Source organism: Vicia villosa, linkage group LG6, assembly GCF_029867415.1.
Source record: "Vicia villosa cultivar HV-30 ecotype Madison, WI linkage group LG6, Vvil1.0, whole genome shotgun sequence".
NCBI lineage: Eukaryota > Viridiplantae > Streptophyta > Magnoliopsida > Fabales > Fabaceae > Vicia > Vicia villosa.
The window spans coordinates 127,886,922-127,901,011 of record NC_081185.1 but is presented as its reverse complement, the minus strand read 5'-3'; the positions used below and the strand labels follow the sequence as shown (position 1 = coordinate 127,901,011).

The 14,090-nt window shown below is 28.8% G+C and overlaps 1 long non-coding RNA gene across 1 annotated transcript; it reads left to right on the top strand.

Annotated features, from left to right (window-relative positions):
- The first annotated feature begins 8,906 nt into the window (after positions 1-8,906).
- On the top strand, positions 8,907-9,773 carry LOC131612334 (uncharacterized). The gene is made up of 2 exons (XR_009287354.1): positions 8,907-9,203; positions 9,531-9,773. It is a non-coding gene; the product is annotated as an uncharacterized LOC131612334 (long non-coding RNA).
- Positions 9,774-14,090: the final 4,317 nt, after the last annotated feature.

The window sequence follows — 14,090 nt, the reverse complement described above, 5'->3', positions numbered from 1 at the left end:
TGGCTTGATATCAATCAGAGATGGGAGATTTAGCCAATAATGAGAATTTGAAGATGAAATTCTTCTCAAATTCCTTGACTAAAAATGCCTTCACATGGTTTACCACTCTACCCCATGTTTCATATGAAAACACAAAGTATCTTGTAGTATCTTTTATGTGCTTTAAGTATTTGTGTTTTGATGTTTTTGTCAATTCAATTATTGATAGATAGTCTTGCGTATTTGTAATTTGGATAATTTTATATTTGTGTGCTCCTACGTTTTTTTATCATTTGAATTCATGTGTAATCGCTTCGGCTATTATCATTATAATGTACCACTGAGAATCCACCACATTTCAATAATGTAAAAAAATTACAACTCTCTTCAAGCCAACTCTTTGTCTTTCACTCTCTGAAACTTTTTCTTTGTCTTTTACTCTCCAAGCCACAACACAACAACAACACACACCAAAATCTTCGCCCTTCTTGTACACACACGACTTCTAGTTCTAATGCAGTGAAGGGGACGGCGTTTTTCACATCTTTGACAGCGACGGTGTTTTTGTTCACAACTTCAACAACGACTTTGATGATGATGACGACGTTGTTCACGGTTTCAACGGTGGCGGCGTTGTTTTCTTCCCTCACTGTCAAACAAATTACAATCAAAAGGTGTGTGATTGTGTTATTCTATCTCTTAATTTTTAAATGAATGACAATTGCTTTGCTCTGCTCTTTTTCCTACAAGTTATAGTCTTTACAATTTACAAATTAAAATACATTATCATATGTTGTGAGAATTAAGTTAATTTTATTTTGATATCCATTAGAAATTTAGAGTTAAAACATACTGTGGAGCTATTTTCATTTCGAAATCTATTAGTGATAGTTAAAACAAAGTTTGGAGTTAATTCCATTTTGAAATCAAATTTTTCTTTCAATTTCTAAAGAATTTATTTAAAAAACTTTAGACCAAAATGACATAATGGCTTTATTTGACATAATGGCTCTAAAGTTGTAAAACTCATTGCTTTAGAAATTATTAGTCATTACTTTAGTAGAAACTATCAGTATAGTTTAAACCATTTGAATGAGGACCATATGTTTAGTAATTTTAAATGTTACTAATATTGTTTGTGTGTTTTTTTTAGAGGTTATATAATGGTTAAACATAATACAATTAAAGTATTTTTCAAAAGGAAAGTTTTTGGGTAATGCTAACGAGTGCCCCCGGGGCACTAGTTAAGAGATCAAAAAGGTAAGTTGAGCTTTATTTAATAAAGTAAAAAGATATGTTTTAACCCAAAATATATGTATTCAATTCATTGAAAACATAAATAATTAATTTTCTAAAGTATATTGTGTGTGTTCAAATGCAATTAATTCATGATATTTTCTTTATTGAACAATTCTAAGTTTTTAAAAGAGTAGAAGAAGTTACTTTAATTTGAGATTAAATATCTCTTTTTATATATTCTACTTTCAAACTTTAACTTGTTGTCGTTCCTCTTAATATTTTAGACTAGATCAGCCACTGGTGAGACACCGGATGTCCCTCCGGCTTCCTACCAGTCGCACACTCGTCCGGCAGCCGTCTTTCTTATGTTCAGCTGCTCAGCTCAAAGGTAACTTTTTTTTTTTTTTTTTTTTGCTATTCGCACCGGTGTCGACCCACCACAGGTGGGTCACTAATCCGGCTCGTGCGGAGAGGCATGCGCACTGGCCAAGCAAGATTGTTCCGCCTGGGAATCGAACTCGGTATTCCCCGAGTACGTCCTTGGACGGGGCTCCTTGCCAATGGAGCTCAACCGCTTGGTTAACTTCTTTATATATCTATCATCCCAACTTCTTTTATCTTTTATTTACTTTGATTTATGGCTAACTCTGAATACTATTACAAATTTTATGGCTACCTTTGATGCTACTAAAACTTAAATTTAAGTAAGAATTAATAAAAAAACAAATCTATTGTTTCATTAAAAAATCTTTATTTGTAAACCATTAAGGAAGTTGTAGCACAAGAAAACAAAATAGTTTAGAACAAAAGTTTTGTTTTCAAATACACTAGTATCTATACCCGTGCGACGCACGGGACAAAAGGAAAAGGGGCGCTCAGGAATGATTTATTTATTTCTCAATAAATAAAATTTATTAACAAAATTGAATAACAAATAAATAAAATAAAATTAAAAAAAACTATCCTACGAAATGATTTAATTTTAACTAATTTTTTTAAATTTTATTAAATAAAAACAACAAATAATCTAAAAAGGATTTCATATTTATAATAAAAAACAAATTTAACCAAAACAAAAAACAAAATCGTCCATAGTAAAAAAGAATTATTTTGACTAATTATTATTTAATTAATGAATATCCGCATCTCGCTCGCTCCATGACTTTAATATTTAATTAAGATCTTATTTATTTAGCTTAAGAAATAAAGACCAAATTAGTGTCAACAAAAATTACATTAATCGATAGTTGCTTAATCAACCTAGTTTATCAGTGTATGCGGTAATGATATTACTTGTGTGTTTCAATTTTTTGAAATAGAGATTGTGTGAGCTACATTTTGAAAAAAAAAAAAAATGAGAAACAAACAAAATAGTGGTAGACAAATATGTGTATTCACTAACCATAATTGTCTCATGTTTTTTCTCTCCATAAATTCATAAAATAAATCATACGTAATTGATTGAATCAACTTCCATAGAAAGAAAATGATATTTGTCATCTTCAAATTTAATTTCACCAATTATAAATCTATGGTATTGTTATTTTTTTCTTCATACTAATATACAACATAAAATATTAATTTGTTTTTAGTTTATAACTTAAACTCAGTCTTATACAAATAATATATTTATTTTATAGTAAAATAGCACAATTTAAAAAAATATACTCTATTTTATTTGATTTGCATATATCTAAAGTTAAATAAAATATATCATGAATATTAAATAATTTATTTTAATTTTTTACAAATAAGACAATTAATTCTAATTGAGGTAAACTATACACACTCTTATCTATAATTTTTTTTTCCAGTTTTTAAGTCTTTTATCAATAATATAGTTATCTTATAATCAACAATATAATTATTTATTAAAAATATATTTATTTTAGAAGCATGTCGTCTAATTATTTAAGAATTATAATCTTTTTATATATAAAACCACTCATACATGATACGTGAAAAATAATTAATTTAAATTTGTTAAATAAAAATATTTATTCTCTAATTTTTTTAATTTTTAGTTTTAAAAATGAAGAAAAAAAGTAATAAAAATGTGATATAATAAGCATAGTATTAATTTATTTATTAAATCTTACACTAAACTACAAATAAATAATTAATAAACCCCGTAATTAATTACACCTATTTAAATCAATCAATGAATAATTTTTTTTATTTTGATGCTTTTATTATAACTATATGATAAATGTCTACGAAATATGATGTTAAATAATATCGTTGTTAATACAAAAAGTATTTGGGACAGTGGGACTGTCAATTATGATGGTTAAAGATACTACCTATTTAGCATTTGGGACAGTGGGACTGTCAATTATGATGGTTAAAGATACTATTAAATTAAAATAGGTAAAGGATTCCAATCTATTTAATTAAGAAAATTAATTCTGCAATAATTACATGATTTCACAAAATTAATTATATAAGTTGTGATATTTTTTCCATACTTCCTATGGAGAGTGATTCATATATTGACATCTTCTCATTTACTATATCACAAATATTATGTAAAAATAAAAATAAAAGAGATGGGTGCAATTTTTTTAATAGATGAATATTGCCAGTAACCATTTAAAAATAAAAAAGATTTGGATAATACTTTATCAACTATATTATTTAAATTTTTGAAATCAAGATTTGGATAATACTTTATCAACTATATTGTTTAAATTTTTGAAATCGCATATTTATCAACTATATTACGTTGGAAGTAGAATAGCTTTTGAGCGGTCATTAATTAGCTATATATCTGCATTAATATATTTTAAATATGAATAACAATAACCACTATCATTTATGGGAAAGATTACTCTAAATAGAATATTTAAAAATATTAAGGAATTTAAAAATGGGACACTTAATTGTAATCTTGATAATTATTCCAATTATATATTCTTAATGTTTAAATACTTTTTCAAAATATTTTAAAAAAACAATATTTTATTATAATTATCACTCTAAAACAACATAATAACTAATTTTTAAATTAGTATTATTAGTAATTAATAAAAATTATTAATAATAAGGATGAAAGAGATATGAATTTCAAACGGTTCTAATTTATTGAAATTCTGAACGACAACTTTGATGATGGCTTGGTGAAAATTTAAATATAGTTTTGTAAATTTAAAATAGAATAATGATTCTATTTATTAATTCATTTTAAATATTTTTTAAATAAAAAATTTTATTTTAAAAATATTTATAATATACAAATTTCGCTTATATTACTATTGTTTTAATATATTAATATATTTTTAAAATAGAATAATCAATCAATTCAATATCAATATTTTGCACAATTTGTATGTTTGGAAGCAATTAAGACTATTCCAGTTACGATGATAATATAAATTTTTTTGTGGGATATGATATACTGCCATTAACTTTTTGTGGATATGAAATCAAATAAAAAACATTAAACATGATTGCATTCTAAAATCATTTACTCCTACAATAATCCGAAAAATATGCATGGAATACATTAAAAAATTTTGAAGCTCCTTTACGGGTAGTTGAAGACAGACTGTAAAAAAGAAATCAAATGATCTATAAGATTTCAACAAAATTAAAATATTGGAAACAAAATAAAAGTGATCGCCACACTTCTTTCCAACTTCAATGTGGTACACAATCCTATAATTGTTGGTAATGTTAAAACTGAGCCACTTAAGTCAACATAAATATATCAGAGGCTTCCATTTTCTTTCTGGAAAATTGAAAGAAGTTTAAACCAAATTATAATAAGCATAATTGTAACTTAAGGTAATAAGATGAACCATAATTATTAAAAGCATTAATCCAAGAAAGACAAAAAGCGAATTCACTGTTGAAATGAGATTTGAGATAGAAAGGAACAACAGTGAGGATTTGATTGGATTGATCTTTACCTATACCTGCTGAATTAGCAACACAAATGATACTAAAAAAATGGAAGCATGATACTAAAAAAATGGAAGCAGTGGTTAACCAAGTTTAGAAAAAAATAAACTCAAATGGCAACATTTTTAATGCAGTATCTCATCATTTGCAGCCACACCAAGATTTGAAAGTCTCTATGGACTCAGCCCTAAAACAATAACAACATCACACAACTAAAATCAGAAACTAAATCACTTTATAAGAAGTAAATACAAATTTTACCAATCAAGTAGTCCATATCAATTTTCTCAACGATCTCTGGAAAGGACACAAGTGAGTAAGGGGATACTGTTATAAGATCATCAACAATTTCTGTAACCACAATAGAACTTTGGAAATTGAACTTGAATTGGTGTTTCGTGGTCCTATATCCTCCCGTATTAGCGGCAACCCCAAAATATTGTAAATTATAAACAATACCCTCACAAATCTTATTATCAAATTTTCCCAGCAGAGCCTTACGAACAGAAGCTTGTATCTTGAAACCCTACAAACAATAACTAATCAACATCAGAACAAAACCATATATTATAATATGCAAGGAAAAAAATACTAATCAAACAGCAACATCCCACGACTCTTTTGCCGGTGTAATTTCAGAAACAAAATCGTAAGGGTTCAAAGGGATGATGAATTGAGAGATGAGATACAATCATATTTATACACGTAGAAATAAGGAAGAAATACAAAAAGTTGAAAGAACAAACCTTCAAACTACCATTGATGATGCATCGTGAATGGAATAGAAGATGAACCATCAAACATTAAGGGTTGATTGAAATTATTGAAAAACCTAATTTGAAATTTGAAATACGTAATAAATCTCCGCCGAACATTAAGGATCAGAGACAGAACTCTGAAAGGGTAATAAAATTGGGAAAGAAAAGAGGAGAATCTGACAGGACATGTGCATTGAAATTTGAAAGGGCATAAAAAAGAGGGAAGGGGTAAAGCATCGTTTACATATACATTGTTGGGGGAAATAAAATTTAATTAAGGGAAGTGGAATAGATTAACTATGTACGTGGAAAAAAAAGTAGTTACATATACATTGTTGGGAACCATAATTTAATTAATAAAAATAAAATTGAGGGAAGTGGAAGAGATCTACTTTGCACGTGTAAAAAGAAAATAAAAATAAATAATAAATACTAGTAATTAATAAAAAAACAAATCTATTGTTTCATTAAAAAATCTTTATTTGTAAACCATTAAGGAAGTTGTAGCACAAGAAAACAAAATAGTTTAGAACAAAAGTTTTGTTTTCAAATACATTAATTGAAAATGAGAAACTCTATAGCATTCTCATAATCACGTGTATTGTCAAATGATTAAGCCTTAACATTTTATGTCACCTAATTACTACACACTCACAAATTTATTTCCTCTCTCAATTTTAGAGCAAATACAGTCTCCTAAATTGTTTCACAAAAAATTTCTAACTTGGTAAAATGCTAGGCTAAAAGAAAAATCACCCCAACCTCTTTTGACAGTGTCTCCACAATTTCATACGTACTTATGAAAAGAATAGATATTGAATTTATGAGTATCCATTCTAAATATTTTTAAGAAATTAACTCTATTATACAAATATGAAAAACATTAAGAGAAAAAGAAAAAAAATACTAAATAAGCAATTTATTTTTATTTTATTTTTTCTCTTAACCAAAAAGTGAAATTCTCTGCAAATTATGGTGGAGTAGATATGTAAGGTTAATTACGAGCTATATAGACATGAGAATCCCACGTATCTTTCAACACCACTTGAATGGAATATGTTCTCTAAATAGTTTCACTTGTTTTACTTGTAAAGCTCCAATTACATAATCGTTTATCTCATTCAAATCGGCCTCCAAATTGAAATAATTAATTATTATATATATGATTAATAAACAAATTAGTTTAAATTCATAGCAATCATGCAAAAAAAAATGTATGGTAAGTAAATACCTTTTTCCTTATACTAAAGCAAACAAATAACAAATAACAAATGTGTAGAGATACTTGAAATGAATAAAGAATGGATACTTGAAATAACAAATTACACATTCTTTCTTCATTTCAATTATCTCTATACAATTATTATTTATTTTAGTATAAATTTGAAATACTATATTTTTATTGTACAACTATTTATATCTTTTATTTTGAAAGCTCAACTTTATTTAAGTTTCTCAACAACTATTGAAAATGTATCGAGAATTCTTAAAAAGTAATTTCAATCTCTAGTGCAACTAACTAATCTTAGCCAAACTCGTCGTATAACAGGGAATAAGGTATTTTACTTACAATATATTTTTTTGAATAATTGCTATGAATTTAAACTAATTTTTCTGATTAATTATGTATAATATCCAATCATTTCAATTTGAAGGAAAGATTTGAATGAGATGAAAATTTTGAATCCGGAACTCTACAAGGTAAAGATATTTTCGTAGTGTTGAAAGATATATATTCTAATGTCTATGTACATTGTAATCAACCATGCATATCAACTTCACATCAATTTACAGATGATATCACTTTTTGTATCTTTTAGTAAATTGCTTATTTAATATCTTTTCGTTTTCTATTTAGTAAATTGTTTATTTAGTATCTTTTCGTTTTCTATTTATTTTAATTTTTTTTTCTTTATGCACAATACAGTTGATTTTTAAAAGATATTTAAAATGGATACCCATAACCATAATATCTCGTCTCCCCATAAGCTTGCGTCGTGTTATTGAAGGCATCGTCAAAGACGCGATTTTGATTTTTCTTATGACCTTAAGTTTTCCCAAATTCTAAGTTTTTTTTTCCGAAAAAACTTACTTTCTCTAAAAATAAGAGAGGGACTAAACTTGTTAATTTGTATTAATTGGGAGACCTGAAATGAATTTAAGCTTTAATCACTTGAAAATATGTGTGCTTATGTGATTACAATGTTTGTTATTACTTAGGAGGTTGAAAAAGTTTAAGCTTTAATCACTTAACTAACAATATGTGTGGATCTAGCGCGTTGTTCACCAAAGTTGGTTAAAAAAAATTTAAGAACTTTTAGTAAAGGTTTGAACATAGGTGTTTTCTTAGTGCGTCTTTATTCAAGGTATTTAAAAGGAAGCAAGTCCAATCGTCACTTGTTGTCCTTGTTGGTTAAAAATGATATTTGCAGACTCTTAGTAAAGATTTGAGCATAGGTGTTTTTCTAGCGCGTACTTATCCAAGGTATTCAAAAGGAAGCGAGTCCAATCGTCACTTGTTGTCCTTGTTGGTTAAAAAATGTTATTTGCGAACTCTTAGTAAAGGTTTGAGCATATGTGTTTTTCTAGCGCGTCACCTAAGGTATTCAAAAGGAGTGAGTCCAATCGTCACTTTTGTCCTTGTTTAATTAATGTGTTTTAATCCTGATGCGTCTTTACCCAAGATATTCAAAAGAATGTGATTCCAATTGTCACTTTATCTTTTGATTTGGTTAAAAAAAGTTTTTTTTGTATTAACAACTTGACGTTGGATCAAGCATTAGAATTTATTTTGAAAGGTCAAAGGCACTTAATTAAATCGAAAGATTAATCAGGTGAAGATTTTATTTAGCAACAATTAATTGATTAAAAATAATTAAAATCAAATTAATTAATTAACTTATTAACTTAAAAAAGAAAAATTAATTGAAATTTGAAAGAAACTAAATTAAAAGAAAGAAATTGAAAACGGAGTGTATATGAACAAAATGAGGTGATGGTAAGCAAAGTACACTAGATTCATGATCCTAAAGCCCATTAGCCAAAACTTAAAACAAAATAAACTTTCAACACTAACCCTCCTCTATTTTGGCCGCTGGTACCGAATCCGACCTTGATTTAACCTGAATCCTCTTCAAATGGCCGGATCGGAGTTCGCAGAATCCAAACCCTAAACTACCAAACTCAACGAAATCGAACAAATACGCATATGGAAAAGAAACAACACACCATACCGAACATGAACAGTCTAACAAAATGGCAAAGATACATCAGGCGTGAGTAAATCAGAGCAACAAAGAACTTACCTCTTGAAGACTCCTTCAGGTAAGATAATATTAAGCTTCCACGAATTTCTTCTTCTCCTTCTGTTTGAAAATATCTGTGTATTGTGTTTAGAGAGATAGGTTTAGCTCAACTACTTCAGAACTTCAGTGTGAAATTCTGAAGAGTTTTAAGATTTGTGAGCTTTGAGTGTTTTGGTTGTTGGTTTGAGTCTTACAGAGTAACAGTAGGGTTTTTCGGCTGCCCCTTTTCTTGTTGCTTTTGCTCTGATTTATAGCCTCTGAGAGGTGGAATTGGAGGGAGAATTAGAACCAGGATTTTGAAATGAAAATCAGTTTTGGTGTCCTGATTTATGCTTTCTGTTTGCAGGTTATTGTCTTGCCATTTTTGTGCAAGGTTTAGGGCAGGTTGGCAAGTTTGGATGAGGACAAAGCATTAGCTAGGCAGCAGGCTTTTGGGCAATTCTTTCTAACAAGCATTTGGATGACTTTTTGAATCAAATTGTGAATAGGTTAGGCAAGTTTGAATCAAATTTTATGGACACTTGAAATGGGAGTAACTTTGTATGGAATTTGACTTTTGAATTAATGAATTTGAATTTGAAACTTAGAACTTGCATTTTGATATATGTTTTGAATATCCTTGAATACATGAACACATTGCCTTTGGTAATTTGGACTCAAAATAATCCACGTGAATGTTTTCTTCAACTTGCACCTTTGAATTAATTCTTGAGAATTTTGAACTTTGCTTTGCATTTCTTGAATTGACCATAAATATGCCTCGCTTCGAGGTAATTCACATGAATTTGATCTTGAAAAGAACATTAAAATAGTTCCATCTTAGCAAAGGTGAACATTGAAGTTTTGGACTTGTGATGATAAATAAAGTTGAACTCTTGGCAATTCTTGAATGAAATTTAAAATCTCGATAAAGGTCATGAACTGCAAGTAACTTGTATTCCAAGAAATTCATGTAAACGAATCTTCCTATTTTAACTTGAATCACATTCTTTAAATCTTCAATTCAAATCCAAAATGACTCACAAACAAGTGAATAGGCAACAAGACCTTGTCAAAGAAATCACAACCTTATTCTTCTTGTGTAATTCATGATCAATCAATCCAAATCTTAAATCCATAGCTCAAGTACAATTAACGCTTTGATTCCATGAAATTTCAAAACAAATTTCAACCAATTGACAAGTATCATCACAAGATGAAGGTCTCAATTCAACCCTCTAAACTCCTTAAAATTATCTCGAGACAAACCAACGGGAGAAATCCTAATTGACGAACTTGCAATGAAGAGAGAGTGGTGATCCTTGTAGCCTTACTGAGAAAACTTCGCACAAAGGGCCTTTGTTGAAGAAACAATACCAAATTTCAGCAAGATAAGAGAAACCCTAATTCTCCCGCTTAGAGTGCACATTGACAAGGAAAAGCCAGAAGCCTAATTGGTCAAACCTCACTTGAATTTCTCGATTCAAAGCTCTAACTGCTAAAAGAAACAAAACACACCACAACTTGTGACCTTGACGCTATGCAATGATGCAAATAGAGGCAGGATCTTAGGGACAAAAATTGAGGTATGACAATTTTGCATTGTTATTATATTGAAGGAAAAAAAAGTTATATAAAGGTTATTTGTAATATTATATTGAATGTTTATTTCAAGAAAAAAAAAAAGAAATTGGAACTTATTTGCTAGCTAAGTTATTTAACATTGTTATTTGTTTGGTTTTGTTTGAAGATTGCTTATCCTATAAATTTTATTAAATTTATGTTTATTTAAACGTATGATTTTTTATTAAATTTATGGTTATAAAGTTTATTTGGTGACTATTTTTTATTTGTTATGGAGTATGTATGGTAGATAATGTTTACAATTATATTATTTTGTTGTGAATTGATCTCATTGTTAATTTTTTATTAAAATTGCCTAATATTTTAGCAATTCCAATATTTCTTTAGTATATTTTAAATATAATATTTAGGTTTTATTTTTATTTTGCCTAAAATAAATTTGATTTATATTTGTATTCGGATGTGGAGTGTCTTGATATCCACTTGAATTATTTAAAGCGTCATAATTTTGAAACGGACGATTCGGGGGTTATTTTGTAACCCTTATACGTGTTTCCCCACCACTGTGAAAAGTTAAAACTATCTTTAGCTTTCGGAGATGCTTCTTCTGAAGCATCTTTTTCACACACTACTCAAATGAAATTATTGAGAAATTCTTATTTTGTTAAAATTTAGTCCGAGGGTTGTTAGCCTGAAAATTCCCTCTAAAGAATTTGATAAAGAATAATAGCAAACTCGTTGGAAAATGACTAAGTATGAAAAGACTCAGTCTTCGAGACCCTGGTTACGTCGACCAAGAAGATTTGACTAACGTATCCACACGATTATAATCACTCTCTCTTCAAAACATGTCCAGAGTCTCAAAAAAGGTTTGCATTTATCTCGAGAAAGGTTTGTATAGGCAATCAAAATAAGAAAATTAAAAAATACGCATGTTTTAATACACATTGACTTAACATATTTTCAGTTAAAATTAGGATACATCGATAACCCGGTGGAAGTAAAAACTCTCAACATAGGCGATTATGAGGTTTATCAGATTGATAGTGGGTTTGCAGTATCTTAAACACTAATGACGCATGGAAGCAAATCGGGAGTTTGAAGCCTACGTAAGGAGATACATGTTGATTACTGAGGAAATAATCGTTGGAAACTGTTATCATCATAGTAATATATAATACAGGCTCATGCATGCAATCTTGGTCGCAAAAAAAAAACTACTTCTCTATAGAACTAGAGTACCTAAGTCATAGAGCAAAATAGTTTGAGAAAATGTATGAGTCTGCCTCTATTTCTCTAATTTCTTTAAGTCTTTTGTAATCAAAAGATTCACTTTAAATGTCATTTATTTTGCTTATTGTCTATTATCTTTGTCCAAAGTTTATTATTTATGTCCAGTTGATTATCATTTAAACATTTAAGTTCAAATCACAAACACTTTTCATTGAATCTTTTTTTTTTTTTGCACAAATTGTCCTTAAGATTTTTTGAGTTACTCTCCTGAGTGAACTAAACTTGTGATTGTTTACTAAAAACACTAGTAAACAAATTGGCACGCCTATTGGGACCCTTTTGTGCAAAAAAAAAAATCAAACTTTTACAATAGAAGTGTTGTGTTTTGCCAAAAATTGGCACGCCCAGTGGGATCCTTTTTTGCAAAAAGTTTACGAACCAGTGTGTTGTTTCAAAAAATAGTAAGATTGCGGAGGTTTCAAATCACCAAAATTTATGAAAAAAAAAACTTTTCAAATAGAGAGTACATCAATCGATTTCCTCATTAAGTAAATTGATTTACTCCGTTGAAAGCTTGAAGAAATTCCTTTTAAAAGTTCTATTTTGAATGAAAATCATGAATGAATATTTAAGAAACATATAATGGTTTGGATGAAAAGATTTTGAGCACCTAAAGCTTATATACATATGAATTTCTATTGTACCTTAATCTTCATGATTAAATTCTTTGATTTCCAAAGCTTATGAAATCTTGATATTTGATTTCAATCTCTTTTTCCTTGATCTTTCTTCTAAGATATGCTTTTGACTTCAACAAAACTAAGCTCAGATAGATAATGAACATCTTCTTCACTGAAAGGAATGTGACATGCAACTCATAATGATACTTAGATTGACTGCGAACCATTTTACCTAGGTAATGCCGAGAATATAACCTAGTTATTGATATAAGATATATCTTAGCATTGACTAATTATTTGTGGATAGCATCCAATGGAATTTAATACCCTAAGTGTGTTTTATCATAGGTAGATGCCTAATCAGAGGATTGTAGTTACATGATGCTTGTAGTATCACTTGGCGAAGCTAGACTGATTACCTTTAGTGTATGCAAATCTTGGATACTTGACACTATTATGAATACTACGAATACTAGTACTTAGACCCGTGCGAGGCACGGGTTAAATATTTTTTAAGTAAAAAAAATATTTATAATTTAAAAATTTTATTTATAGTAAGATCATCATTGTATAGATAAAATATTATTTTTTTGGAAATAATTGACTTTTATTTACTAAAAACAGTGAATACAAAGCGATCACAAGGATCCAACAGCAAATCGGACAAAAAATAAACCTAACTAACCAATCATAAGGTTAGCAATATGAGGTTTAAGGCCTTTACAATTCCAACCCCTATAAACTATTCTGTCAATAATTGTCTTAATAGTTTGAGAAGTATCATTAGGAGATCCAAAAATCTTCTTGTTACAATGAGCCCAAACACCATAGATTACTTCGGCAGAAGCTAATTTGAGAAGAGATGCCCTCCAGCCTTTGCCTTTGGTCTTGTACATAAGCCAAATAACTTCTTCATCCCATTGTTTAGGCTCACGATCTATATGTAACCATTGGAGAATGGCAAACCAAATCTTGCGAAATTCCATGCATTCAAAGAAGATAAAATATTATTGTTATTGATAGTATATATAAAAAGTTTATTTAACTAATTTTTTTTTTAAATCATAAAATAATTTGGGCATTTCTTATTTATTAATCAAAAGACCAAAAGAGGAAAGGGGCGCTCAGGTTCTAAAAAGTTTGATTATTATTTTTTTAAAGGCAAAATAGCCTTTTTGGTCCCGTATGTTAACCCCGAGGTTCATTTTGATCCCTTAACTACAAAAAGTTTCATATTGGTCCCTTAACTCTTCAAATGGTGTCATTTTAGTCCTTTTTGTCATATTAGCGACGAATTTAGCGACCAATTTTTGAGTTTTTTCGTCGCTAATATGACAAAAAGGACTAAAATGGTACCTTTTGAAAAGTTAAGGGACCAATATGAAACTTTTTAAAGTTAAAGGACCAAAATGAACCCTGAGGTTAACATA